Source organism: Eurosta solidaginis, chromosome 3 (assembly GCF_040869045.1).
Source record: "Eurosta solidaginis isolate ZX-2024a chromosome 3, ASM4086904v1, whole genome shotgun sequence".
NCBI lineage: Eukaryota > Metazoa > Arthropoda > Insecta > Diptera > Tephritidae > Eurosta > Eurosta solidaginis.
In genome coordinates, this window is record NC_090321.1 from 230,776,367 (window position 1) to 230,803,677 (window position 27,311).

Below are 27,311 nucleotides of genomic sequence, written 5' to 3' on the forward strand. Positions count from 1 at the left end.
TCTGTGTGTGACATCCCTTTCGGCTGCCTTATATATGTGTATACATGATTTGATTATTGACGTAAATACTGCTTGGCATGGGCTTAGCATCGCCTTAGTGATGGTATAGCTTAGTGATGCTAATATCCGTGACAGTATGAATGTTGGAGATTCGAGTTCAATACGCAGCTCCCGCGAAGCTAGTTTATGAAGAAGTAAAATTCAGAAACCTGTCCTAGTAACCATTGCCGTTTGTAAACCTTGCAATTCGATAACAAAAACAATTATATAAAGACATTTGAATAATTAAAAACAGATAAATTAAATAATGTTCATCGTCTGCTTTCATGTACTCGTTGTCTTCGGCTTCATGTTCGTTTCGTGTTGCACTTTTCATTCTTGTCTTTTTATTCTTCTTCGTTTTCGTCTTCTTCTGCTTAGTCTTTTTATACACAGCGTGCTTTGCATACTTAACTTTGATTGGATAACTGCATAAAGGAAGCGAGATAGATATAGACTTCCATTTATCAAAATCGTCAGTATCGAAAAAAAATTGTCCGTCCGTCTGTTCATCCCTTAACATGATAACTTGAGCAAATATTGAGATATCTTCATCAAATTCGGTGTACGGACTTATCTGGATCCAGAATAGATTGGTATTGAAAATAAGTGAAATCGGAAGATAACTACGCCCTTTTTTACTTCCTTTATATTAGGTCGGTTGAATGTTTGTCCGCTTTTCATACAAATATTGCAATAGATTTTTAAGTAACTTCTCATATCTACAAACGTGAAACTTTACCCATAGGTTAGAACACCGTGACAATGCAACAAAAGGAAAAAATCCGATAGGTGGTGCACGGATCGAAATAATTAGATAAGAATTTGAAAATTTTTAAACCAGATTTTAAGTAACTTTTCCATGAGCTAGAGACTTGAAATTTCAAACTTAATTCAGAGGTCGATGACAGCCGATGACACGATACAAAAGGGTTCGCTAAGGGGCGCACGGGATGAGATATTTAGAAAAATCGTACGAAACGGAGGGAATTTTGGGATTGATTTTTATGTAAGTTCTCATTGAGCTACAACTGTAAAACTTGACAGATGGAATAAGACGCCGAAAAAATTTAAGAAAAGGAGAAAAAAGTGCCGTTAGGTGGCGCACGGATCGAAATATTTAGATAAGAATTTGGAAATTTTTTGTTTTAAGATCGATTTTAAAGTAACTTCTCATTAAGCTACAAACATGAAACCTCAGAGACAGGTTAAGACACCGTGACAAAGGAACAAAAGGAGAAAAAATTCCATTAGCTACCGTACGGATCAAAAAAATTAGATAATAATTTGGAAATTTGAAACCGGGTTTTAAGTAACTTCTCGATAGATAGAGGCTACAAATTTAGAGCTTAATTCAGAGGTCGATGACAGCCAATGATACAATACAAAAAGTTTCGCTAGGGGCGCACGGACTGAGATATTTAGAAATTAAAATAAAATAAAAAAATTTTAAGCAATTCCTTTATATAAATGGACAAAAATTAGCGAAAAATGTCTCCTTATATAAAGACATATTCTTGCTAAACTTTGATTTTTAAATTTTGACATAGAAATTGCAAAAATAGTTATGAGAAGTAAAAATATAAAAGTGTAGGGCACATTACTTGGATTGGAAAGTTAGTAGAAGAGGAGATATTATTAGTCAATCAATTGCGCTCCACCTTTATATTTTTACTTCTCATAAATATTTTTGCAATTTCTATGTCCAAATTTAAAAGCCAAAGTTTAGCAAGAATATGTCTTTATATAAGGAGATATTTTTCGCAGATTTTTGCCCATTTATATAAAGGAAGTGCTTAAATTTTTTTTTATTTTATTTTTATATATATAACGTTTTGGAAAACACAAAAAACCTGATTATTAAGTAAATAATACACCTATAATGTTGAAATTTGATGTGTTGACCGATATTGAGACTCCTAATAAAAAAATTTAAAAACTTTTTCAAAATGGGCGTTGCACCGCCCACTTGAGATAAAATCGATTTTACACATATTATTAATCATAATTCAAACACCGTTAAACCTATCATAACAAAATTCGACAGAGAAGTTACCTTTACTATAAAGAACGCTTCGAAGAAAAATTAACGAAATCGGTTCAGAAGCACGCCCGCTTTGATATAAAAGATTTTTAAAACGGTCGTGGATGAATAAAATAAGCTATATTTTCGCAAAAAAGAGCTTTATATCAATGGGATTTCTTTCCACATGTGGAATTATAACAAGAAAAAGCAAAAAAATGAAATTTTTGAAAATGGGCGTGGCACCGCCCCTATATTGCAGGAGCCATAACTCGAAGAAAAATTAACGGATCATAATAAGATTGGGTGCACATATTTTCCTTATAGCAGGACATATTTCTAGTATAAATGGACGAGATCGGTTAAAGACCATGCTCACTTTTATATATAGAGGATGTTTAAAAGGGTCGTAGACTAGAATAATAAGCAATATTAACGAAAAATAGTTTTGTATCAATGATATTTCACTTACCAAGTTTTATTGTAAAAGGAAATTGGGTGACATTTTTTTTTAATGGGCGGTGCCAAGCCCCTACTCCGATCAAACATTACAAAACATTTCTGGAGCCTCAAAAACAAACATCCCTTATAACAAAATTCGAAAAGATAATTTTTCTGAAATGAACTGTACAACTGAAACTCACGCTGAGTATATAATGTTCAGTTACACCCGAACTTAGACGCCCTTACTTGTTCTTCCTCTTATTCTTCATCTGATTCGTCTTTTTTTCCTTCTTAGCCTTCTTTTTCTTCTTGTAGCCATAAGAAGGCTTTTAGGGAGTTTATCGATATTGAAAGCCCATTACCATGGCCGAACCCTCTCGGGCACGTTTTAGTATGACAACGTTAAATCTTCTAGGTCTACCAACACACTTCCTCCCGTGGGTAACAATCGGTCGGCAGAGCCTGCTTAATAAACATGATTCGCCATGTGGTTGGCAATATTGTTGGAGAAGCTGTAAATTGCGCTGGCAACGCCTTGAACGGTTTGAGCTACGGAACCGCTTGAATCGCTTTCCTTATTGTGGTTTTTGTTTTATTATCACCCGCCTTAATTTGAATCATCATAATTAAGATCATCATTTTAACCGACATCATATTCATCATCATTATTATCATTATCAGAATCATAATCTTCATCATCATCGTCCCCATCATTATCATCATCGCCATCAGCAACATCATCATCATCTTCATCCCCATAATCATTATTATCATCATCATCATAGTAATCTTTATCATTAATCGGCATCATCATCATCATCGTCATAACAATAACTACTATCAATCCTCACATCCTATTCAGGTAAATTGCGATATTCACTATGCACTAGAATATTAGAAACCATGCGGCACGGATCGGATTAGAACGCAAAATCTCATGTGGTGAGATTCAAGCGGTTATTAACGCAATACATAGCTTTATAGCTTCACTGCTTTCCCAACCCGATTCTCAACTCTACCTACGTGTTTAGAATCCATGCTCCACATGGAACTAGCAGTGAGGAGCGGGGAAAGGGCTAGAAAGCTCAATGCGGTCATGGCGAAATGGTCGGGATCGTACCTTAGCAGTGCTTGTTTGGGCAGTGTCTTTATCGCTACAAGAAGAGGAAGAAGACCTCATGTGGTAGCTACAGTTGCAATCTCTCGATGGTGATAAAAACGGTGAAGCATCTACTATGCTATTGCCGAACGCAATGCCGTGTTTGAATGAAATTCATTAAAAATCCCCTTTCGAACGCATAATAAGCCTGAGAAGATTATAAAATATTTTAACTCAACGAGAGGGATATATTCTCACAGTGGCTTTGCATATCTAACCCTTATTCTCTAATTAGTGTGTACCCCTCTATTCTCACTCCGCGCACCTAAAAGCTGACTGAATATCTGTGTATATTTCAGATTATGCAAATTTCACAGCCTACAAATAGGCGTTCAACCAAGCATACAACTCAAACATGCATTTATTTAAAAAAAATGTTAATTATGAATGAGTGTTGAACTAGGTATGAACGATTACAACAACAACAACAAGCATGCGTGAGTGTATAAAAAACAACTCATATGTGTATACTTATATGCGTGTGAGTGTATGCGTGATTGTTCAGCCTTTCAATTATTAGTTTTTCTTGTGTTCGTGTGCACTGCGGGAATTATTTTTATTATTTCTGGGGTGTTTGTTTTACTTGATGGTTGGGTTATTCGTAACATTAAATTCAAAACAGTTGCAAAAAAAAATATTGTGAGAAAGGGCGTTCTTCAAACGGTTTTCAGGGCGCCTTTAAATTGGCATCCAAGATAAACAAACGCAGCTTATTAAATTTTCTGATTGTGAAAAATGTTTAATAATTTGTAGAATGAGTTCGACATTCTATGTTTAAAAACATACCGATTTATAAAAAAACACGAGGATTTACTTCGCAAGGGTAAGAACAAACCCACCCATCTCCCAACGGAATAATTGCCGCTACTACCGGAGGGAATAGTACCTAACGGAGGGTTATTTAGTGCTTTTAGACAATATTGTAACGAATTTAGAGAAATTCCGCTTTTTCCACCTTCTGCTAACGTTCGAATCGCTAAACTGTTGAATAAATAACTCGAATATTCAATAATGCAAAATGGTTTTTATTAGACTACTTTGAGGGTACTTCACAATAACACTTATACTTCACAACCAACTACTCAGCTTGTGCTGCTTTTATACTCTCTGGTGCCTTGTCCGCATATTTCTCCAAATGTCTAGACGTTTCTTCTTCTAGAATCTACTACTTGGTTACAAGCTATATGCATGTGTATTTGTAGTTTATAACCTCTCGCATAGCCATATGTGTGTGCATATGTGAGTACTACGTCGACTGTTGATTACATGTGTTTGCGAGTATCTCTTCGTTGCCTTGTATGTATATATGTGTGTAAATGATAATTGATTTGTTTACGTACCAAGGAGTGGCAGCTTGCTTTATTGCTGTTGTGCCTTTATTTAATAACCGCTTAGTGATACTAATATTCGTCACAATATTAATAATCCAAGGCGTTAAAGCTTTCCATGTTGAGTATTAGTAACATTTCTGTTAGAATGGACGCGACTCCGTCATCGAAATGGCACCTAGAGCGCCGCTTGGGTCCGGTTTCTTCTTTCGATAAGCACAGAAACCAGCACAGTGCATATAGTTTTCAAATAACAACTAGTTTCTCAGTCACCTGTATAAAATGGGAAATCTCGTAATCCAGAGATAAATAAAAAAATGTAAGGAGAGATAGATTCCGAAGAGATTTTAGGCCGAGCTTCTCTTCAAATTTGCGTCGTACTTCTCTTAGTTTTTCCTAAAAATTGGCGAGGCGGGACACACATGTTTTATGCCAACTCCGAACAACATCTGCCAGGCAGATGAGTTTTCTCAGAGAGCTTTTCATGGCAGAAATACACTCGAGTGCTTGCCAAACATAGCCGTGGGGCGACTCCGCTTAGAAAAAAGTTCTTCTTATTGAAAAGACTCGTTTATTAGATTTTGGAGGTTACTTTGCCCGTGGCGTGAACCCAAAATTTTCGGTGTGATAGACGGAGCACGCTACCATCACATCACGACGAACTCCAATCCTGAGATGGTGATATTTAAAAAACACGTCCGAATTTAGAAAATTCGCCGGTGTAGTTAAAAGTAACTTGCCGATAACTCAGAGAGCTAAGACTTTGAACATAGCTCAGAGGCCTATTAAAATGAAATATTAAGGATAAAAAGGCGTAAGTACCAAGTACTCGTGAAGTTCGATGTATGAACATAGACGTCGAGAAAGCATTAAAACCCACCCAGAAATTTAAATTAAACCACAACAGAGTCAGCTTTACCAACTTTTTAAGCAGAGCTTCTTAACTGGGCTAATCGATACCGACAAGTTGTTTTATTATTGACATATTAAAGACAGTGAATTACTATCATCTATTTGTTGGTTTGTAATGGGCTTGTTATCGCCAAGTCATCCGCTTCTTATTGGTATCTTATCGGCTTGCTATAGCCGGGTTGAAGATGTGCCATCGATTTTATAGCGAAGTTTTATCAACGTTTCTTTCAAAGACAACCGATGAGTCGTTAATAGCACGCCGATAACGAACTGGAACACTCCGATAAAAAATAGATTACTTTTCGAAATTAAATCCATAACTTTTTGATAACAAATCGATAGTTTTTCGATAACAAATCGATAAATATTTTATAAACAAGCAATAACACGCCAATTACAAATTGGTTACACTCATATAGCTTTTCGATAACAAATCGATAGCTTTTTGGTAACTTTTCGAAAACTTTTCCATAAATAATCCAAAACCTTCTCTAGAATAAACCAAAACATATCAGTAACTTTTTGCCAACAAATTAAAAATTCGTCTGTAAAAAATTATTAACTCATTGATGACCTTCGTTATCGATAACAAATTTATAACACTTCAATAGCAAATCGATAAATCGTTTATCCCTAGTCAAAAACACAACTTTAACAATCCGACAACTTATCGATAACAAGCCGTTAACACTACGACAACCAATTGATAAAACGTCATCCGGTATCGGTTCCGCTTACACACTACACCTGCGCTACAAACTACGCCTATACTGCACATTACGCCGACGTTCTGTATTCCCCCAAAAATGTTTACACATTATGAATTCTTCTTGCTTAGGCAGGGATCGAAATATTTAGAGATCTGTAGAAAATGCATATAAAGGGATCGATTTTTAAGAAAGTTCCCATTGTGCTACAAACATGCAACCTCACACATAGTTCAGTAGGCCGAGACAATGAAGTACGGAAGAGCAAGTCGGAGGTATTAGCATGCTTGCAATGCTTACTGAAATCTTTATACAAAGGCCGGAAATGCGCGAGCATTTAAAAATTTGTTTTATGTAAGTTAAGTAGATAAGGAGTAGATAAGGTTATGTTCCTCTCATGAGGGACCGGGAGGGGTGACGGAGTGCAGAGCAACGATGCAATTTCAATCTACATCAATGGTTCCAAAATGGACTGCGGTGTGAGAGCGGTTGTCTATTGTGAACATTATAATGTATCGATGTCAGTCTGTCTACTCAATTTTGATATTATCTTACAAGAGGAAGTTCTGGGCATAGAAAAGGCGTATACGCTCCTGTCGGAGGACTCGATGAGGGGCGAGAGGTGTGCATTTACTCAAACAATAAAGCAGCGCTCATAGCGCTCCCCATTAATTCGTCTAACTCCGTCAACAACTGCAAGAGGCCGATTCAAGCCGCAGCTTACTTTGCAAACATAACTCTTAAATGGGTAGCTGGCCACAAGAACATTGAGGTAAACGAGAAGACAAACGAACTTGCAAGGGCACATGCACTGCTGGGAGCAGCGGAACCGGTCGAGTTGTATCATTCACTTACATCAATCAAAAGAAAAGCTGGGGCTCTTCGGACTTCTGCAAGATAAGCAAGCAAACCTGACCGAATTACAGGAGAACAGAGAACATACTAAATATGTCACGCGAAGAACTTTTTAGGACACTGACACAATCAAGAGACACTGCTTTTCGAGAGAATGAGTATTTCTTTTGACAGGTTCGAATGGGGCACCGACTAGCAATACTAAAACAGCAGAAATTGGTGCGAGAAGAAACGTGCGTTTCATCCTGCAGCTCACGGAAACGACACATTTGAGTATCGGATAGATTTAACTTAATTAGGAGATATCGTAGACCGCAGTGTTCCGTATAGTACCCACTGAGAGTTTGTAGGTCCCCCCTGCTTATGTTAATTAGTTTGGCTGATACTTTAGTTGTCAGAAGTATAAGCAGTTTGGCCTGTCTTTGCCCTAGGCAGTCAATCCAGTGACATTTGAATTGTTTTGTTTCCCAGTTACTTATGGTTTCCCTGCTGTATGCTTTTGTGAGTGAACAAAAGGGCTCTGGACCATAGAATGCTGCTGTAGCACCCTGTTTTGCTGGTTAATCTGCATGTTCATTACGTTCATGTCCCTGATGGCCGGGAACCCATCCTAACAAAACCTTATTTTTGGCTCCCACCTCATTAAGGATTTCGATGCAGTCATCCACTAGCTTAGATGTAATTGTGTAGGACTGCAAGGCACGCAGGGCCGCCTGCCTGTTCGACATAATGTGGATGGTCTTAGAGGATAAGCCTCTCCGTAGATATTCTCTACGGCAAACTTCTATTACATGGATTTCTGCCTGAAATATGGTGGGGTAGCATCCCATTGGTATCGATCTCTTGAAGTTCGGCCCATATATGCCAGCTCATGTTCTTCCTGGACTTTCGATCAATCCGTGAACCAGACCTCTGAGTCAGGTTCATTATAAGGATTTCCTGTTTCCCAGTGTATTCTGTCCATAATGGACACTTCAAAGTTCCGTGAGATTATGAGCTTAGGGGACATTACGTCACGCAGTTGTAATGTGGGATTTCCTATGAATTTTCTTATTACTTGCATATACCTTATCATATTTCCAAGCTTCAACTCCTTAATATTTTTAAGTCTTAGTGCGCCTAGTGTTGCCTCTTTCTCTATCAGAATAGGGAAGGGAGGTACTAAGTGCATCAGCAGGGCACGTTCTCATCGCACCCGTTATGCCAGTGCAAACTAATCGATGCAGTTTGCAGTTTGCCATTCTTTGCGTGGCCTTCTGCCACCAAAATAGGGAAACATAGGTTGTTGTTGTTGTTGTAGCGATAAGGACACTTCCCGAAGGCCTTGGGGAGTGTTATCGATGTTGATGATCCTTCGCCGGATGTAAATCCGGTACGTTCCGTTAGCAAGCCCGACCATCTTTGGAACGATTTGTTATGACCACATACGGCCTTCTAGGCCATCCCGCCCTCTCACCTAGATCCATGAAGAGTTTGGGGTCGCCAGAGTCTCGGCTGTTAATGAAACAGGATTCGCCACGGATAGGTGAGGTTGGCAATTGGGTTGGAGAAGCTATATATTGCGCTGGCAACCCCTTGAAAGGGTTGCGCTACACAACCACTTGAATATATTTGTTATTTTAGTCGCCTCTTACGACAGGCATACCTACCGCGGGTATATTCTAATCCCCTAACCCGCTGGGCGAGGAAACTTAGGTGACTATTGGCTTTGCAACAGTATAAAACGTCCAGAGTACCATTTTTGGGCGGCACAGCAAGCAACCAACATACGCCCAACAGGAATGATTGAAAAAGCCTTGATGGCCTAAATAGGGCTTTAAATAATTCAGTAAATGACATAGAACCGCCCGCCATTGTAGTGAAGCGCATGAACTCTTGACGACTAGAGTAGAGAGAAATATACCATCCACGGCCACCGTGGTGTGATGGTAGCGTACTCCGCCTGCCACACCGTATGCCCTGGGTTCGCACCCCGGGCAAAGCAACATCAAAATTTTAGAAATAAGTTTTTTCAATTAGAAATAAGTTTTTTCAATTAGAAAAAAATTTTTTCTAAGCGGAGTCGCCCCTCGGCAGTGTTTGGCAAGCGCACCGGGTGTATTTCTGCCATGAAAAGCTATCAGTGAAAAGTCATCTGCCTTGCATAAAACACGTAGGTCCCGTCCGGCCAATTTGTAGGGAAACTCAAGAGGAGCACGACGCAAATTGGAAGAGAAGCTCGGCCTTAGATCTCGTCGGAGGTTATCGCGCCTTACATTTATTTTTTTTTTTTTTGTATTAAGAGCAAGCACGTGTTCATGCAGCCCTGTTTGTTGCTACTATTTTTGACAACAACTACATCAAGTGTGTTTACTTTTTGCTTCAAAGCAAAATGTTTTTTGTTGTCTTTAATATAAAACAATAAAGTGCCAAAGTGTTTTTTATACAAACAAATATGTACATATTTGCTTTATATTGTTTGTATAAAAAACACTTTGGCACTTTATTCTTGTTACTTCTTTGATGATAGTTGGATTGCCCTGACTTTAGCTCGGTTAAGTAGGGTCGGTAATAAAATTTAAACAAGATTCTCATTATAACTTCAAGTTGATTCTTATCCGTCCTTTAAAAAGTCAAAAGTGAAATACAATACATTCTTCTTTGATAAATCTTGAATGTCAGGGGTCAAAAGCGAAAATACTTGGCAACTTTTGTCTGCTTTCCGGTTGGAAGGAGGTAATGACGCATTGTCAGTTAACAAGTGGGCACGGAAACAATGTACTACAAAGAAAATTCAAAGCAAAGGAGTTCGTAATGAGAATAGCCTTTTTGTGTTCTTGTTTAAATAATCATTTCATTTGGTTGATAACTCTTTCTTATGATTGATGATTGCATGAGCTCTAAATAATTAATAACTTAAAAGTGACAGCATCGGAAATTTGTAATTTGTAACGAGTCTTTTATGTGTGAAATTATGGATTTTTGAGGTACGTGACTATGAAAACTTAAATGAATCAATGTTAAGTACCTTAAATGTGATTACACTATTTGTGCAAATAACCGAGAAATATGACAAATCGCGAGCAACTCATGTTAAATAAATTAGCTCAAAAGACCTAATTTTTACGTGTAAATATTTTCGAATATTTAAGAAGACCGACGGCAGCATTGCATGCAATTTTACACATCCCGCCTGCAGACCCAATGGCCAACAACATCGCGTTAGCAACTGTAGGAAGGCTTCAGACCTCGGGTCGGATTGAGTGCAGCCCTTATGGTCATAGCAGTACAGCGCCATCTAATATCGAGCAAACGGAATATATGGTTCCGTGCCTGAGCTTAGAAAGGTAAGATATCTTGGGCCCACAATTGAGCCGGAGGGTTGGTGCCAAGGTGCCCTTTTTTTATTGGACGTTGTGGTAGCGCACTACCCTCAAGTGGCCCAATGAAACCAGGCTAATCCTGTTCATGTCCACACTCCGTGGGACCGCCGTTAGGCATAACGTCGCCACTACTTCGTATGCGCATTTCTCTGCGCTCCCTTTCAGCATGCATCAATTTCGTCATTACTATAAAGGCCATCTTGCTCACAGCACTCCAACAAACTATTTGTCCGCACATTCGTGGAACTAAATTCCTAATGGAATGCTCCTTTCCGAAAACTCTGTTTACAGACAGTTTTTCGGCGTGAAAACGAGGGCAGTGAAATATTACATGTTCTGCGCTTTCCAATTCGGAGGGACAGTGTGGACAGAAAGGATCCTCCTCTATCCCATGCTTATGTAGATATTCCTTGAAGCCGCCGTGCCCGCTCAATATCTGTGTGAGGTGGTAATTTAGTTCACCGTGTTTTCGCTCGTTCCATTCCGCTATATTCAGGACTAGCATGAAGGTCCAGCGCCCTTTTCTCGAATCTGCCCACCGTTCTTGTCACCTAACTATTGTATGTGACCTTGCGCTTTTCTTAGCATCTTCAGATGGTCGGCTGATTCCAATGCCATACAGATCGGCCATTTCACCTGAAAGTAGATCTACTGGGATTTTCCTGGCTAAAACATGGATCGCGTCGTCGGACACCGTCCGATAAGCACATGCTATTCGTATAGCAGTAATGCGGTAGGCTGCTAGTATATCTTTTCGGTGGACCATTTTAGATCCGTGCCATACTGGTGCTGCATATAATATTATAGAGCTGGTTACGTTGAATAATAGCTGACGGGTAGCTTCGCTTGGGCCGCCGATGTTGGGCATTATTCGCGTTAGGGCTCCACTAACCCTAGAAACTTTCTCCCCCACCGCCCTGAAGTGCTCCCTAAAAGTTAGTTTTGAGTCAATGATTACTCCTAGATATTTCTAGGAAGGCTTCGAATTTATTTGATAATCTCTTATGGTTAGGACCAACTCATCCACAGTCCGCTTTGAGCTCACCAGAACCACTTCTGTCTTATTGCTAGCCATCTCCAGCCCAAGGTGCCAAGGTGCAGAAATGGCAGAACATACTATACATGTGTATACGGATGTTTCCAAATTAATGGAAGGGGTCGGGTCTGCTATTTACTCTGTCGATCCAGAAATAAATAGATCCTACAGGCTGCCAGATGACTGCATCGTCTTTCAGGTTGAATTACAGCCGTGAAGAAAGCGGCAGAAATTCTGGAGGAAGTGTGTTTTAGCTGCAGTCACGTAAATATACATATATATTGATACTTATTACTTCATCAAGAAGTATTTTGGAATGCAAAGAAGCATTGGAAAATCGTCGCTCAGGCGGGACCATACTGCGTTCCCGGTCCTAAAAGTGATAGAATGTAACGAAAAAGCCGGTAAGTTCGCAAAGGAGGTTGCAACACTCGCTGAATCGACGACAGACGTCTCAATCCGTTTGGGAGAAATCAAAAGGAGACAGGAGTTGCATATGATCCATCAAGCTTCGAACTGTACTCTTTAATAATAGCTTTAAAAGTGAGGTTATGGTATTAGTTGGCTTTTGCAGTGTGAACAAGTTAAAAATAGAGTGAAAGTTTAAGCAATTTAAAAATACATAAAATATCATTGTATTGAAATACATAAAAATGAATGTTGAAGTCAAAAGTACTTACTTCATTCTGAAATAATTTTAGTGTCTTTACCTTGTTGTGTTTTTTTTTTTTTGTGTTAATTAAAGTTTCACCAGTGCCTTTATTAGTGTTTATTTGCACAAATATTTCAATTTCAGCTAAAGTTTTAGTTGGGTTCCTCACCGATGCTCACGTTGGGACTTATTTCCTATTATTAGTCAAAATTTTGAGGTTCTAAAGTGTTAATATCAGCTGCCACTATCTCCCAGTAACTATGTTTTGCTATAGTTTTCTGATAGCGTCACCCTGATAAATTATTGTCGTATGTTATAAGTGCTTACATGTAACATACGACATTATTTTATCCAGTCGACGATATGCATATGTAAACTTTTGTGTGTGTTTGTAGTTTTGTTATTGTTACGTATGCAAGATCTTTTAATAACTTTAATGTTTTTATTTAATCCTATTAAACATTGTATTTGCGATAGCAATTTAAAAAGACCAAACGATTTCTTTCCCTTCCCTGTTTTTTGTATGCATGCGGTGAAAGTGGGTGGTTGTGGGTCGGTCACCCCCCCCCCCCCAACCTCAAATTTTATGAGAAAATAATTCTCACATATTTGTAAAGCCGTGGCCAAATTTTCACGTTGATATCTCTACTAAAAGTATTTTTGGCAACCAACTCCATATAAGACCGACCACTGTGCAGTGTGGCTGGGAAAACACAAAGCGGCAAAAACTGTTTTTTTTTTTCAACTTTTGCAAATATTTTTTAAAAAATTTTATTGAAAACAAGCCGATTAACATAATATTTCGCGAAACTTAAGCTAATACAAGGCAAATAAATAAATTTAAAAGCCTTCTAATTCTTTTGAAAAATATTTATAATTGGCTCGCACAGCTCATTTTCGTTTGAGCTGGCAGTCATAAGCACGTTTTTTTAAACGGTTTTATTTAGGTTGACTTGACAGGCTGGCTGGTTGGATGGCTGGCACGAATTTTGTAATTGAAATTTAAGTAACTTCCCGATAAGCTACAAGATTGGAACTTGGAATATATTTCAGAACCCAATGACAAAGCAATAATAAGAAACAAAATTGCCGCTAGGTGGCGCAAGAGATATTCACTAAAACCGTATTTGTGGTCCGATTTCGCTCATATTTGGAACACATAATACATACAAGAATAGAAAGCGACCTATGGAAAAAATTGCCGATAGGTGGTGCAGGGATCGAGATATTCACAAAAATCGTATTTGTGGCCCGATTTGGCTCATATTTGTAACACATAATAAATACGAAAATAGAAAGCGACTTATGAAAAAATCGCCACTAGGTGGCGCAAGGATCGAGATATTCACAAAAATCGTATTTGTGGTCCGATTTGGACCATATTTGGAACCAATAATACATATATGAATAGAAAGCGACTATGATGTCCGATTTGGCTCATATTTGGAACAAATATTACATACAGTCCGGTAGAAAGGACATCAAAATATCTTGGAGTTGGAGGAGGGGCAAGCATACGTGGCGCAGAGTCGAGTAAAGTCTTTGGCAGTATTATGTATTGAGGAATTAGATTGTAACAAATGTCAGGAAAGTCCTTGCAGTAATGAGTCACTAAATGAACTAAATAAATTGAGAAATAATAGGCATTTAAATAAAGACTAAAAACTTGAAAATAAAATAATTTAAACAAATTTTTTAAGTTAAACCGTTTTATTGAAAACAATCCTTAGACAGGGTGGCAGAGAGCAGAGCCGGGACCCTGGGACAGTTCGCGTTTACGGGCCCCCCTAAAAAATTAACTCAATCCAGTAAAAATAATTACACAACAAACATAAATTCTTCAATTCAAATTGTCAGTTTTATGTCATATAAAATAAGATTTACTGGAGCACTTAAATATATAAATGAAATGTTAGATTTCATTTTTTGATTTGCTTACATTAACTTTTTCTAAATATGTACATTTTAAGACCTTGAATCAGCCAAGGAAAACCTTCCATGCTTTTTGGTCTGCGAATATGGAAATTAGCGATTCAAAAATAATGCTGCGAGCAAGGCTGGACTCCAACGCCAATGTTCTAAGGCTTGTCAAGCGATCTTGGCTCATAGTAGAACGTAACAAATTTTTCACGCGAGACAATAGACTAAAAGAACGCTCCCCTTCAGCCACACTGACTGGAAGTGTGCAAAATATTCGTAATGCTATGCAGATGTTAGGAAATAATACTTCCATCTTCAAGTCATGAAATTTGTTCAGAAGTTGAAATGGTGGCAGCGAATCACATCCATCAATATTTGAAGCATTTTTGACAGATAGCGCTTTTAAAACTTTTATCTAACTTAAAATCAATTTTTATTTCGACTATGACTATGCCCCATAGTATTTGATTGGATTCTTATGGTTTTATTTTAGTTATTTTCAATTTTAAAACAATTTTTTGTAGCAACAAAATATGTATATATCTATGAAATCCTAGTTCGAGTACTGTCAATATTGCTTTGCCTTGCCGGGCCCCCAAAAACCTTCCGGGCCTGCGGGCAATTGCCCTGGCTGTCCACCCCCCCCCCCCCCCTCTCTACGGCCCTGTACTTACATGAAGTAATAATAATACTAAAAGCTAGAAAATAATTAGGTAGGTCATAGGTACTAGTCATCATACTCCTCATCAATCTAGGGCGTTGATCAGGCAATTAAATAAAAGCGTTGGACGCGTAAATTTCTATTGATAGTCATATATAAGACCAACTGAACCCTAATCACATTTTTAGAAATTTCACCCGTTCAACGTTTTTATTTAATTGTCTGATCAACGCCCTAGATTGATGAGGAGTGTAATGACTAGCACCTAGAATCTACCTAATTATTTTCTAGCTTTTAGTATTATTATTACTTCATGTAAGTATTGTTTTCAATAAAACCGTTTAACTTAAAATTTTTTTTTTTTATTATTTTATTTTTCTAAGCAAAATGAATAGCTTTTTTAGCCGTTTCACTTTTTGACGCTACAGAAACGTTACATCTTACTTGTTGTTGCTTTTATGCTTCAATTAATGCCAAGCATACTCGCATATATATTTACAAGCGCACGCACATTCCTAAAAGCGAAAACGTTTAAGCAGAAGCTTCGGAAATAACGCAAAATCGAAAACGTAATCTACTTTTAGGCGTTAAGCCATGAACAACGCTCTTATTTATACCACTTTTTCAAGGATCTATCATTGGCTAAGTGCTGCTTTTGCGTTTTACGTGTTCTGATTTGTCTTTCAAGACCATGTCAGCGACGTAGAGTGACTTACGCTTTTCACATACATACATCCATTTTTGTTTGTATGTATTTGTTCTCTGTTGCACTGCAAACTTTTTACTTCCCTGCAAAAAATCGTGCGATTAATCCCTAAAGAGATTGGTCTCCGATTAATCTCTTTTGTCTATATTTAGTTATAATTTATCCCCTTTAGTCCCTTTCGGATACAGTTCGGATTATTAAGTTTGCAATCAATGTAGCCCATTTCAAGAATATTAAAAAAGGCAACGAAAAGATAAAGTAAACAAGTAAGGAAAGCTAAGTTCGGGTCTAACCGAACTTTACATACTCAGAGAGAGTTACATACTGAGAGCTTTGGAGACAAAATAAGCGAAAATCTCCATGTAGGAAAATGAACCTAGGGTAACCCTGGAATGTGTTTGTACGATATGGGTATCAAATGAAAGGTGTTAATGAGGGTTTTAAAAGGGAGTGGCCCTTAGTTGTATAGATGAAGGCGTTTTCGAGATATCCACCAACATGTGGACCAGGTGACCCAGAGCATCATCTGTCGGGTATCGCTAATTTATTTATATATGTAATACTACGTACAGTATTCCTGCCATGATTCTAAGGGCTTTTGATTTCGCCCTGCAGAACTTTTTCATTTCCTTGTCCTTAATATGGTAGGTGTAACACCCATTTTACAAAGTTTTTTCTAAAGTTATATTTTGTGTCAAAAAACCAATCCAATCACCATGTTTCATCCTTTTTTTCGTATTTGGTATAGAATTATGGCATTTTTTTCATTTTTCGAAATTTTCGATATCGAAAAAGTGGGCGTGGTCATAGTTGGATTTCGCCCATTTTTAATACCGAGATAAAGTGAGTTCAGATAAGTACGTGAACTAAGTTTAGTGAAGATATATCGATTTTTGCTCAAGTTATCGTGTTAACAGCCGAGCGGAAGGACAGTCGGTCGACTGTAAATAAAAACTGGGCGTGGCTTAACCGATTTGGCACATTTTCACAGAAAACAGTTATCGTCATAGAAGCTATGCCCTTACCAAATTTCACAAGGATTGGTAAATTTTTTTTCGACTTATGGCATTAAAAGTATTCTAGACAAATTAAATGAAAAAGAGCGGGGCCACGCCCATTTTTAAATTTTCTTTTATTTTATTATTTTGTTGCACCATATCATTACTGGAGTTGAATGTTGACATAATTTACTTATACGAGTATACTGTAAAGGTATACAATTTTTGTTAAAATTTGACATTAAAAAAATTTTTTTTAAAGACAGGGCGTGTTCGTCATCCGATTTTGATAATTCTTAATTAGAACACATACAGTAATAGGTGTAACGTTCCTGCCGAATTTCATCATGATATTTTCAACGACTACCAAATTACAGCTTGCAAAACTTTTAAATTACCTTCTTCTAAAAGTGGGCGTTCATAAGGTCAACCCACCTACCAACTTTCATCGCTTTACCCGTCTTTGGTAATGAATTATCGCACTTTTTCGGTTTTTCGAAATTTTCGATATTGAAAAAGTGGGCGTGGTTATAGTCCTATATCGTTCATTTTAAATAGCGATCTGAGATGAGTGTCCAGGAATGTACACACCAAATTTCATTAAGATACCTAAAAATTTACTCAAGTTATCGTGTTTACGGACGGACGAACGGACGGACATAGAGAAATGAATTTCTTTTTTCGCCTAGATCATTTTGATATATAGAAGTCTATATCTATCTTGATTAGTTTATGCCGTTACAGGGTACCGTTATGCGAACAAAATTAATATACTCTGTGAGCTCTGCTCAGCTAAATATAAAAAGATTACAGGTGATTGCCTACGCCGACTACGCCGGAGTTAGGGTTAGATTTTCGGAAAATATTTTGTATTCCTTTTTAAAAAGCGGGCAAACAACTTGCATCAAACAGATTTGGTGGCTTGGCAAACCCTTCGATAGTGTTTCTGCCATGAAAAATGCGTCTGTGTGAGTCCTTATTGAACCGAAAAGGGACTGGACTTCATATGTTCCCATATGGGTACAAAGGGGATTGGTCCTATCGATCCCTTTCGGATATAAATGCGTACAATTAGTCTCTTCATACAAAAGGCAACAGTTCAACTCATACAAAGAGATCAAAACTGGCCTTGGTCGCCTACTCCTTTGCGACTCTTCCCGGTTCATTCTAGACTAATCGAATTTTTTGTAGGGTTGTGTTAACTTATTTTAGATATACAGACAGCGGTATATATAAAATTTATTTATTAGTTTCATTCAATATTTGCTTCTTGATTCTAATTTTCCTTTTACTTTCACCAAATTCTGTTTTATATCTGCTCGCTATTTACTTTACACAAACGAAAATCTATTTTCCTTAAAATTTAAATATTTGTCAAAAAATCTTTGTAGGATGGGCGACAAATTGTTGAAAAACGCGCTGAACATTGCCCGAGGCAAATTATAATTTACGTGCTTGCTGTTGAGGCTTGACATACGCACACTCCCATTCCCCACACACACATTTATAGATGATTTTCTTAATGCGTCTACCTTTCCTCGAAGTCACATTCGTGTTTGCTCATTCTATCTTGTATTAGTTATGTAGTAAACAAAGAATTTCAGACAACCTGCGTTGTGAAAGAGCATCTGCCTTTTCTGCTTCAGCCAAGTTCGATTTGGGACTTCACTGCCTATTTCTCATGTATTCAATTCATACAGAACCCCTATCCGAAAGGCTCAGCGCTCTTCTTGGACGAACTTCTGCAGCGTGATTGAATCTACCTCCCTCTTCAAGAGGGAGCTCTCTCGATCGCAAACACTTCATAGTTGCGCCCAAAAGGTGTATGTTATCTGGACCGTTCCCAGCACGGACACTTTGAACCTGCTTTTAGATACATACTTTCTACCATGCGAGAATGTGACCACATTGTGGAGGAAGGTTAAGGTAGTTTTTATACCAAAGGCGATAAAGCCGCTCACTCAAAAAACCCAACGATTTCAAGCCTATAAGAATGCCTTCTTTTCTTCTTAAAGCTTTAGTAAGACATCTGGAAGAGTTTGTCAGGCGATCGGACTGTCCATCGCATCTTACTCAAGCTTAATACGCATATAGTAAAGGTAGATCTACCGAAACTGCTCTATAGTCCTTGGTATCTGTAATTTATAGGTCGCTCGATCTCAAGGAATACACACAGATGGTATTCTTGGCTATACCAGGTGCCATTAATAATGTTCTTCCCGCTGCAAACACTTTGGCCTTAACGAACCTGTGAACCTGCAAACTCCCTGAAGGATTAGCACCGAGCACCGGGCACCACGCATGGCGGTATTATCTCTTTTACTTTAGGTGGTTACCGTTAACCGACTACTACAACTTATGGAAGTGAAGAGCCCTACGAAAATATTTGTTCTATCATGTATGGAAAATTCTCTTAAATAGCTGCAATTTAATGCATATTGTATTATCAACAATATGCAACTAGGTAAGAAGCTCGGGACTCGTTGTCAGCCCGGAAAACTGAACTGGTCCTCTTCACAAGGAGGTACAGCATGGATAACTACCGCTGCATCTCTCTCGAAAATGATTCGGTAGGTATATGACCTCTTTTGAATTCCATGCGAGCATGAACACTATAAGCAGCACAAATATTTTATGGTCAGCGCTTCCTCAATGCGAGTTATCAAAGCTGGGCCCGTATGACGTGTTACGATCAGTGACTGAAAACCATTTTCACTCAAGCAATAACCATGCAACTGTCAAACTTTTTTTAAAAATTATAACAAGGAATGGATCTAACGAGTACTATTTGTCGCTAGTTCAAATATACCATTAGTCCGATCCAGCTTTCAAGAGCTATTGTGATTTAAAAAATGAGTTTCGATCACGGATCGTAACACGTAACACGGGCCCTGGTTTTGGGCCTGCAATGATAAGAGACGCACTAGCACTGATCTAAATGAGTCAAGGCTTTCGTCTCTGGTAAGGATTATCACTAGTCACTGTTTGATAGGCACTCCCGCCTCTAGGATGGGCATCGAATCTTACATTTACTTCGGCAACTGCGGCTGTATTAACGGGGAGATTTCCAGCCCTGGGTCAACCGTTTTTAAATAATCTCGCGGAGGTTTTCAAGCTTGAAATTATTAATCAAGTGTGTTGCACTGAGATCTAGATTTGGTTCGCACCTTGGTTCTCCAAACGCCAGCCCTAGTTCGCACCTTGCACTTAGCTCTGATTAGAAGGCACAACAATGCATGGGACGTGATGACTTCAAAACTGGTTATACAGAAATGACAGCGTTTGGTTAAATAAAACCCAAGTTGGTCCGATACCTAGAACCAACTGTCATGGGATTAAGATCTCACTACCTTACTGGAGTGAACGGGGCCAAGTAGAGATATAAAGGTCGCTGCTGCGTGATCCATATGCGTTAACGAAGAGGCACCAATACTGCACTGCGACAAACAAGGCTAGAGTATTAAGCCAAGGGAACCAAATTTGGCGACATACTAAAAGACGATACCAGGACATAATCCTAAGTAGAAAAAAAAATAGATTTATGTTCACATGCAATGATTCTGCTTGGATTTACATGCCTATTTAATCCCAACTGGGATAGAGTCAGTTTCTATAAATCCGAGACCCAATGGCACCAGTTAACATCAAAAGGGTTTTCAAAGTATTTTTTGATAGCGTAGCCGGTATTGGATCTTTGCAGGATTCTTTTAATGATACGAGATCGAGAACTGCCAACAGAGAAATATTATGGAGGTTGTTGTCGATGTAGCGATAAAGACACTCCCTGCAGGTTTTGGGAAGTGTTATCGATGTTGATGGTTGTTTGCCGGATATAGATCCGATGCGCTCCGGAAACAAGCACCATCAAGGCCGACCATCTCGGGGATGATTTATAATGACCCATCGTTATAGGTCCCGGGAGCTTGGGATCGTAACCGGTGTTGCACGTAAGACTGGATCCTGCTTTTTTTTTGGGGGTTACATCACTGTGATATGAATGACTTGGGATATGAGCTTTTCACTTCTCGAGTGGAGGTGGGTGAAGGCAGATTTAACAAGTGTGAATCTTGAAGTCTTCCTAGAGAGCTCGGCTTGTAACCACGTTGGTTGTTACTTAGTCTACAGATCAACAGAGCTATACGTGGTTGGCGTTTCTAGAGCGGACCCCGTCTGTACGGTGCAACACTCTCCTCATAACTCTATTCTACTCAGAATAAAAAAATCATTCAGGTCATAGACACAAATGGTTCTTAATAAAAATTCCTTAGTCATCCTAAAGGCTCTGGGATCAAGGCAACATCAAGGTAACAAAAGTTTGATAGCCTCTCAAAAAACCATTTTATTTTTTATCGCTCTCGATTTCGCAAAAGGTTCGGTTTGATTTTTGCGAATGTAACTAAATATTCGCTGCAGCCTTATTTGGTGTCTACTCAAGCATTCGGTTCATAGCTGCTGGCTAACATGTTTACCTGGCGATTTCTCAAGGGACTTTTTTGTGTTAAGGCTCCACCGGCTGATAGCTTTTTGTTAACGTTGTTCCGTTGCGCTCTCCACACGCCCCCCCCCCCTTACAGATAAATACATTTAACTTAATTGAGCTTCAAATTGTCAGCTGCCAGATTAATGCTCTGTTCGTTGCTGTTCAGAGCATTGAGTCGAGAGTTAGGCTAATAAATCTCAAGAGATTTATTAGACATTCTATTTTTCTTTATGTTATACCAAAATGTTAAATTTTTTATTAATATGGATGGCTTGGATAGTTGAGAGTAATCTTGGTTAGGGGAAATGTAAATAAATAAATATAAACTCAAGGCGTCATATACCTCCGAAGAAGATTTTCTTCCATTAAGCGGTTCGCTGTGTAAATATGCGAGTAATATTTTCATTCCCGCTGAGCGGGTTGTGGACTAGGCTTAAGACCCGCCAGATCCGAGGACCTAACATTGACTCGAAACACTATTTTGCCAGCCAATATAGGCACTCACCTTTACGCAGCTCATTGGTTACCGGCAACCGAAAAAAGAGGCGCTGCATCTGGGGCTACGATAAAAGCGAGCGCGACAAGAGTGTGTAAGCGCTATCGCGAGTTGAAAAGGGAAGCGAAACGTCTTAACGGCATTAGTGTGATAAACTTGATCTGGAATAACGCCCGCAAATTGTAGTAAAAAGTTCGGCGACAGACTTAAGGATGAAAACGGGGGCTTTGTATCCGATGTCCAGAGAGTACTTAGAATATGGAGGGAACACTTCTCTGCCCTCCTTAACAGAGATAGCTATGCACCGCCCAGGGATGATGAATCCAAGCCCGCAAACGACGATGATGGAATTGTTGTCACACACCCGATAGTGACGAAGTCAGAATAGCAATAACCAAATAAAAAACAATAAAGCCGCGGGCGCAGATGGATTACCTGCGGACCTTACGGCTGATTGGACCTTATCAGTGCGACTTCAGACCATCGAATAGATTTCCACTATGCGCCAAATCTGGGAAAATGGAAAAACCCAGCGAAAAATGGTTGGCGCACATCAACTCTTCGTCGATTTCAACAGCACGCAAAGGAACTGCCTATATGCCGCTATCTCTGAATTTGGTTTCCACGGGAAACTTATACGGCTGTTTAAAATGACGTTGAGCAACACCATCAGCTCAGTCAGAATTGGAAAGTACCTCTCGGAGCTGTTCGAAACTGAACTAGGTTTCAAACCCCCAATCGTGAGATTTCTTTATTTTGATGCTAGATAAAATTATACAAGCTACAGAACTTAACCGCTCTGGAGCAATATTCTATAAAAGCGTGCAATTACTGGAGTACGCTTACGACATTGACATCATCGGGCTGAACACCAGCGCCGCGCCGTAAATTCTGCTTACTCCAACGGGAGTAAATGCCACTTTGAAACGGGTACACTGAAAGAAAAAGACTGGTAAAATCTACCGAAATTTCTGTCAAATTTTATCCATTCAGTTGATTTTACCAGTCTTTTTCTTTCAGTGCAGGCAACTGAAAAGTTAAGTCCTCCCTAGACCTACGAAAATCATGCCCTGCAACTCACTCATCGTCATCCTTCCTGCTTTATAATGCAGAAGCATAGACCACAACAAGGTCAGATGAGGTGCCTCTGGGAGTGTTCGAGGGAAAAGAAAAAAAAAACTGGTTTCAAGTAATTCTTCTTTAGCTTCATGACAAACGAGTATCCGGTTTTAAGGCATTAAATTTTAATTAATTAATTTCTATAAATACTAATTAAAGAGAGATCGCTTAAATTTTGCGCCAAGGTCGAGTCAAAAAATCCCACCTGTCACTACGAAATACCTTTTATATCGTCTAATAATGAAATGTCAGATGTACCAAACCCATACAGCATATTATAGGAATTCGCATTGTCTTACAAAGTGCATGGATTGCATGGATTGGTAATATTCTACGACAAAATATGTAAGACTACCCTTTGAGAAGTTATGGCATGCAGCAGTACGAAGCGTTTAAAAATGTGTACATAAAATAACGATATAGGACGAAAAAATATAAAAACAATTGATCACTCTCTTTGTTAGAGAAATGAGAGGGTTGAGAATAACCGTTGAAGCAGGGTTGATTTTCATTTCCAAACATTCGCGGCACGAAAATATTCATACATAGATAGGTTTAAGCATACTAGGGCAGTTTCGTTGCATAGCAAATTTTCTTTGCATACCGTACGCAATGCAACAATATAAATAGATGCAAATGCACCTGTCAAAAGTTTCACCATTGCTTTTAGAATCAAGGCGAATTCACTACCACGTGTTGTTATCCCAACAGCTGATTGCTTCTTCTTGATTATTTACCCAAGGCGAATCCATACCAGGTGGTGGCAAAGCGAATTCAACCAATTCGCCGTGCAGAGGAATGTTAAGTCAAAAGGAAATTTTAATTTATTTTGATTAATTGACATCAAAAAGTACAAGGCGCTGTATGGAAAATAATCAAGAAGAAGCAATCAGCTGTTGGGATAACAGCACCTGGTACTGAATTCGCCTTGTTATTTTCCATACAACGCCTTGTACTTCAATATGTCAGTTAATCGAAATCAATTGAAATGTTCTTTTGACTTGACATTCTCCTGCACGGCGAATTGGTTGAATTCGCTTTGACACCACCTGGTATGGATTCGCCTTGTTTTGGAATGCAATCCACAAACCATTACGAACAGCTTATATTAAGTCATATTGGTTTGAATGGAAGTTTTTACGAGTTTGCAAAAGAAATTGATAATTATATGCGTGTGTGCGTATATGCGTAGGATTTTCCTCCATTTTCAAACATTGCGCACAAATTTGTTTCAGTTAATTCGCGACTCACGATTGTTTCTAAACATTTTTTTTTTATCTGTGGTCTTCATTTAAGCAGTGCCTTGTATGATTGTTTTCGCTTAATCGTTGCTATGGTATTCGCTATGGTGAATTACTAATGCCGCTCACGAACTGATGCATAACTTTGTCACAGCATATGTAATTAATCGTGAATTGCCTTACTATAAATTGCACGAATTGCGAACAATTTTTTTGTTATAAGCAGGGCTGCCGGAATTGGTACTTTCGTACCAAAACTGGTACTTTAAAAACGATTTGGTACGTTGGTACGTTGTTTCTGATTTTGGTACTTTTTCCTAGAAAGCGATTATTTACTTATTTTAATCTATTTTTTAATATATTACTTTTGTTAGTCAATTAGAAGTGCTGAAATGTAAACCGGAACGTTAACACCTTTAAATCGACAACACTGTCTAAATTATCGCAAAGCCATCGATGTTCGAAAACAACTACTCTCAGAGCGAACTGCGCATCTGTACAATTGTTTTTCACTACGCAATAAATAAGCATTTGTAGAACACAGCAAGCACATCATAGAAATATAGTGATGGATAAGTAGGAACGCTTAACTAATTTAAAGTGGAATAAGTTGATTAAATTTGTGGCTTGTTTGAAGGTTCGTGATCAAAAGATAAAAGGAAAGTTGCAATAGTTCATTTTAAGATGCTTCAAATGAAGAAAGTTTGCCTGAGACGTAAATGTTTGTGGATTTTTGTATCTGAAATTTTTTATGTAATGTCAAATATTTTTCAGTGCTGATTATAAAAACAAATCTTTGAAATAATTTAGGAGTTAAGAAAATCCATAATATTATGGTTTGTAAGGAGTTAGTTAGAAATGAAATGCATTATGTATGGTCTGCTGAAAGAAACCATAAACTTATAAAATAGTTAGTTCATGCTACAAGAAAAAACATGAAAATATCTGATACATATAAGAAAATGTTCATTTTGGAACTCAGTATAGAAATTATAGTTTCGTTTAATTTTTGCATTTCAAGCTTTAATATGCTAAACCATTTTTCTTTAAATTATATATACATATATTTAATGAAGTTAATTAAGTTGTAAATGTTTTTTTTTCTTTATTGAAATAATAAATGATAAAAAACCATTTGTCTTTTATTACCGCGAAAATTTTTTTTGGTACTCTCAATAGCGTTTTGGTACGTTTTTTGGTACGAAAAAAAATATGTGAGTGGCAGCGCTGGTTGCAAGCGAAATCTATAGGTGACCGCCAAATAGTTTCACGAAGCTATGAAAAACTCTTGTGTGCACCATTGCTTTACAATCCCTGCAAGCAATGCACTCTGTGCAGTTCGTGTACCATTTGCAAGACAAAGCGAATCCCCCTATTATTAAATTTAAGAGGTTTTCACCCATATACAATTCATTCATTTCAAACTTACCTTTTTATTCTAGTTGTTGCTTAAAATTGTGTTGTTATTGTTGTTGGTCTCTGTACGACTTGAGCTGTGTGGATTGATGAATAAGCGGCGATTTGCCTACTTGATTTTAGTTGACTAGCTGTTAGACTTTCACTAGTCAATTTATTTTATAAAAAACCTTTTTAAAGATGTAATAAAAATAACATCAGTTAAGAAAATCTACGCACACTTTTTTTTAATACACTAACTATTCGATTAATTTTTATTTTTTATTTTTTTGCAAATCAACTTTTTTTTAATACAGCTTTATGTGCATACTATGTATACATAAGTATATATTTATACATATGTATATGTTGATATGTTTTCACAACCAAAACTTGAAAACTAGAATTTTAATCTTGTCGTGAATTTGAGCGTTTGTTTTGAAAAAAAAAAATGTTTTTTGTCAAGTTATTTTCCTTTTATACTATTTAACTCATATTATGATGTATTCCTGTATACCACTTTAGTTAACACTAAAAAGAAAAGAAAAAAAATTTATTCACTACATTAAAGTTACGAAATCAGCAGCAAAACTTTTGTGCGACAGCAATTAAACTGTCATTGACAAATCAACGAAACGCAGCAAAGCAACAAAGTAATCAAACGAGAAATCTATGCGCGCGAGGCAAATAGCAAGGAAAATCACTTTTACTTTCACATTGACTTTTTTTTTGTTTGTTTTTTTTTTTTCATTACTCATTGTGACTGATATTTTGTAAGTAGTTTTCAATTTCGTTTTGATTTTTTGCTTTTCTTTCTTATATTTATCTTTTGTTGCTACGCTTAAAACACACTATGGTTGGCTCATCTCATCAGCTGATATTATTTTTTTTATTTCACTGATATAGGGATTGTCAAAAGGAAACAGCAAACGCAAAATGTAACCAACACATTGACAGTTACTTACTGCCGTGGTGGTAAATTTTTTAATAAACAATTAGTTCACATCACTTTAAATTATTTTTTTAGTAATTCCATCTAATTTAGCGCATTATTTTCCCAGAATTGTAAAGTTTTATGGCTTCTCTCCATTTGGTTCGCCAAATAACAACACACAGATTTTGACAATCTAAACAAAGGATTATTGTTGCTGTAGCAATGAGCCAACCATATAGTTGAACCATGAAACAAACTAAACATTTTATTTCATTTTCAGTTTTATTTATTTATATTTTGGTTATTCTGAGGAACCTTAAGTAGTTGAGGTTTTTTAGCAGAAGTAAAAAAAGTGCTATTTAAACTTTAAAAATTTATTTTCAATTTAAAAGTACAAATTCAACAATTCATAACTTACAAATCGAAAAAATTCACCATCATTTTTATACTCAGCGTGCTTTGCACACAGAGTATATTAACTTTGATTGGATTACAGTTGGTTGTACAGGCATAAAGGAATCGAGATAGATATAGACTTCCATATATCAAAATCATCAGTGTCGAAAAAAAATTTGATTGAGCCATGTCCGTCCGTCCGTCCATCCGTCCGTATGTCCAACAACAAGATAACTTGAATAAATATTGAGATATCTCCACCAAATTTGGTATACGAGCTTATCTGGACCCAGAATAGAATGGTATTGAAAATAAGCGAAATCGGACGATAACCACGCCCACTTTTTATATATATAACATTTTGAAAAACACAAAAAATCTGATTATTTAGTAAACAATACACCTAGAATGTTGAAATTTGACGTATGGACTGATTTTGAGACTCTTG

The 27,311-nt window shown here is 37.6% G+C and overlaps 1 protein-coding gene across 7 annotated transcripts in view; it reads right to left on the reverse strand.

Moving 5' to 3' along the window:
• Positions 1-27,311, reverse strand: part of Pka-R2 (cAMP-dependent protein kinase type II regulatory subunit) — a 405,682-nt gene that overhangs the window by 365,215 nt on the left and 13,156 nt on the right. For 6 of the 7 annotated variants that reach the window (XM_067775444.1, XM_067775442.1, XM_067775446.1 and 3 more), the window contains exon 2: positions 25,568-26,064. The gene's annotated coding sequence lies outside the window, so the exon portion shown is untranslated. The remainder of the gene's footprint in view (positions 1-25,567; positions 26,065-27,311) is intronic. The other variant, XM_067775447.1, reaches the window with a different exon arrangement.